Raw genomic sequence first — 3,980 nt, 5'->3', positions numbered from 1 at the left:
AGATGCCCATTAGTTCCCATGGGTGTCTTGATGGGCTTGGCATCCTTCATCCCAAACTTGTTTAGAATGTCTTGAGTATACTTTGTTTGGCTAATGAAGGTGCCCTCTTGGAGTTGCTTTACTTGAAATCCTAAGAAATATTTCAACTCCCCCATCATAGACATCTCGAACTTTTGTGTCATGATCCTACTAAATTCTTCACATGTAGACTCGTTAGTAGACCCAAATATAATATCATCAACATAAATTTGGCATACGAACAAGTCATTTTCAAGAGTTTTAGTGAATAGAGTAGGATCGGCCTTTCCGACTTTGAAGCCATTAGCGATAAGAAAATCTCTAAGGCATTCATACCATGCTCTTGGAGCTTGCTTGAGCCCATAAAGCGCCTTAGAGAGTTTATAGACATGGTTAGGGTACTCACTATCTTCAAAGCCGGGAGGTTGCTCAACATAGACCTCTTCCTTGATTGGTCCATTGAGGAAGGCACTTTTCACGTCCATTTGATAAAGCTTAAAGCCATGGTAAGTAGCATAGGCCAATAATATACGAATTGACTCAAGCCTAGCTACGGGTGCATAGGTTTCACCGAAATCCAAACCTTCGACTTGGGAGTATCCCTTGGCCACAAGTCGAGCTTTGTTCCTTGTCACCACACCATGCTCATCTTGCTTGTTGTGGAAGACCCATTTGGTTCCTACAACATTTTGATTAGGACGTGGAACTAAATGCCATACCTCATTCCTAGTGAAGTTGTTGAGCTCCTCTTGCATCGCCACTACCCAATCCGAATCTTGTAGTGCTTCCTCTACCCTGTGTGGCTCAATAGAGGAAACAAAAGAGTAATGCTCACAAAAATGTGCAACACGAGATCTAGTGGTTACCCCCTTATGAATGTCGCCAAGGATGGTGTCGACGGGGTGATCTCGTTGGATTGCTTGGTGGACTCTTGGGTGTGGCGGCCTTTGTTCCTCATCCTCCTTGTCTTCCTCATTTGCATCTCCCCCTTGATCATTGCCGTCATCTTGAGGTGGCTCTTTTGCTTGATCTTCTACTTCATCAATTTGAGCTTCATCCTCATTTTGTGTTGGTGGAGATGCTTGCGTGGAGGAGGACAGTTGATCTTGTGCATTTGGAGGCTCTTCGGATTCCTTAGGACACACATCCCCAATGGACATGTTCCTTAGTGCGATGCATGGAGCCTCTTCATTACCTATCTCATCAAGATCAACTTGCTCTACTTGAGAGCCGTTAGTCTCATCAAACACAACGTCACAAGAAACTTCAACTTGTCCAGTGGACTTGTTAAAGACTCTATATGCCTTTGTGTTTGAATCATATCCTAGTAAAAAGCCTTCTACAGTCTTAGGAGCAAATTTAGATTTTCTACCTCTTTTAACAAGAATAAAACATTTGCTACCAAAGACTCTAAAATATGAAATATTGGGCTTTTTACCGGTTAGGAGTTCATACGATGTCTTCTTGAGGATTCGATGAAGATATAACCGGTTGATGGCGTAGCAAGCGGTGTTGACCGCCTCGGCCCAAAACCGATCCGAAGTCTTGTACTCATCAAGCATGGTTCTTGCCATGTCCAATAGAGTTCTATTCTTCCTCTGCACTACACCATTCTGTTGTGGCGTGTAGGGAGAAGAGAACTCATGCTTGATGCCCTCCTCCTCAAGAAAGCCTTCAATTTGTGAGTTCTTGAACTCCGTCCCGTTGTCGCTTCTAATTTTCTTGATCCTTAAGCCGAACTCGTTTTGAGCTCGTCTCAAGAATCCCTTTAAGGTTTCTTGGGTTTGAGATTTTTCCTGCAAAAAGAATACCCAAGTGAAGCGAGAATAATCATCCACTATTACAAGACAATACTTACTCCCGCCGATGCTTATGTAAGCAATCGGGCCGAAAAGATCCATGTGGAGTAGCTCAAGCGGCCTGTCGGTCGTCATGATGTTCTTGTGTGGATGATGGACACCAACTTGCTTTCCTGCTTGGCATGCGCTACAAACCCTGTCTTTCTCAAAATGAACATTGGTCAGTCCTAAAATGTGCTCTCCCTTTAGAAGCTTATGAAGATTCTTCATCCCAACATGGGCTAGTCGGCGGTGCCAGAGCCAACCCATGTTAGTCTTAGCAATTAAGCAAGTGTCGAGTTCAGCTCTATCAAAATCTACTAAGTATAGCTGACCCTCTAACACTCCCTTAAATGCTATTGAATCATCACTTCTTCTAAAGACAGTGACACCTACATCAGTGAAAAGACAGTTGTAACCCATTTTGCATAATTGAGATACAGAAAGCAAATTGTAATCTAATGAATCTACAAGAAAAACATTGGAAATAGAATGGTCAGGAGATATAGCAATTTTACCCAATCCTTTGACCAAACCTTGGTTTCCATCCCCGAATGTGATCGCTCGTTGGGGATCTTGGTTTTTCTAGTAGGAGGAGAACATTTTCTTCTCCCCAGTCATGTGGTTTGTGCACCCGCTATCGATGATCCAACTTGAGCCCCCGGATGCATAAACCTACAAAACAATTTTAGTTCTTGACTTTAGGTACCCAAACGGTTTTGGGTCCTTTGGCATTAGAGACAAGAACTTTGGGTACCCAAACACAAGTCTTGGAGCCCTTGTGTTTGCCCCCAACAAACTTGGCAACTACCTTGCCAGATTTGTTAGTTAAGACATATGATGCATCAAAAGTTTTGAATGAAATGTTATGATCATTTGATGCATTAGGAGTTTTCTTCTTAGGCAACTTAGCACGGGTTGGTTGCCTAGAACTAGATGTCTCACCCTTGTACATAAAAGCATGATTTGGGCCAGAGTGAGACTTCCTAGAGTGAATTCTCCTAATCTTGCTCTTAGGATAACCGGCAGGGTACAAAATGTAACCCTCGTTGTCCTGAGGCATGGGAGCCTTGCCCTTGACAAAATTAGACAATCTTTTAGGAGGGGCATTAAGTTTGACATTGTCTCCTCTTTGGAAGCCAATGCCATCCTTGATGCCAGGGCGTCTCTCATTATAAAGCATACTACGAGCAAATTTAAATTTTTCATTCTCTAAGTTATGCTCGGCAATTTTAGCATCTAATTTTGCTATATGATCATTTTGCTGTTTAATTAAAGACATGTGATCATGAATAGCATTAATATCAACATCTCTACATCTAGTACAAATAGATACATGCTCAACGATAGATGTAGAGGGCTTGCAAGATTTTAATTCTACAACCTTAGCATGTAACATGTCATTCTTAGTTCTAAGGTCGGAAATAGTAGCATTGCAAACATCAAAATCTTTAGCCTTAGAAAGCAATTTTTCATTTTCATTTCTAAGGCTAGCAAGTGAAATGTTCAATTCTTCAATCCTAGCAAGTAAATCATCATTATCATCTCTAGAATTGGAAATTGAACCATTACAAACATGAGAATCAACCTTAGATAACAAATTAGCATTTTCATTTCTAAGGTTGGCAATAGTGTCATGGCATGTGCTTAGCTCACTAGTTAATTTCTCACATTTTTTTACCTCTAGAGCATAAGCATTTTTAACCTTAACATGTTTCTTATTTTCCTTAATTAGGAAGTCCTCTTGGGAATCCAAAAGGTCATCCTTTTCATGAATAGCACTAATTAATTCATTTAATTTTTCCTTTTGTTCCATGTTAAGGTTGGCAAAAAGAGTACGCAAGTTATCCTCCTCATCACTAGCATTATCATCACTAGAAGACTCATATTTAGTGGATGATTTGGATTTAACCTTCTTCCTCTTGCCGTCCTTTGCCATGAGGCACTTGTGGCCGACGTTGGGGAAGAGGAGTCCCTTGGTGACGGCGATGTTGGCGGCGTCCTCGTCGTCAGAGGAGTCGGTGGAGCTCTCGTCGGAGTCCCACTCGCGGCACACGTGGACATCGCCGCCCCTCTTCTTGTAGTACCTCTTCTTTTCTCTCCTCTTGCCCTTCTTGTCGTTAT

The sequence above is a fragment of the Zea mays genome, chromosome 8 (genome assembly GCF_902167145.1).
Source record: "Zea mays cultivar B73 chromosome 8, Zm-B73-REFERENCE-NAM-5.0, whole genome shotgun sequence".
NCBI lineage: Eukaryota > Viridiplantae > Streptophyta > Magnoliopsida > Poales > Poaceae > Zea > Zea mays.
This window is presented reverse-complemented; position numbering follows the sequence as displayed.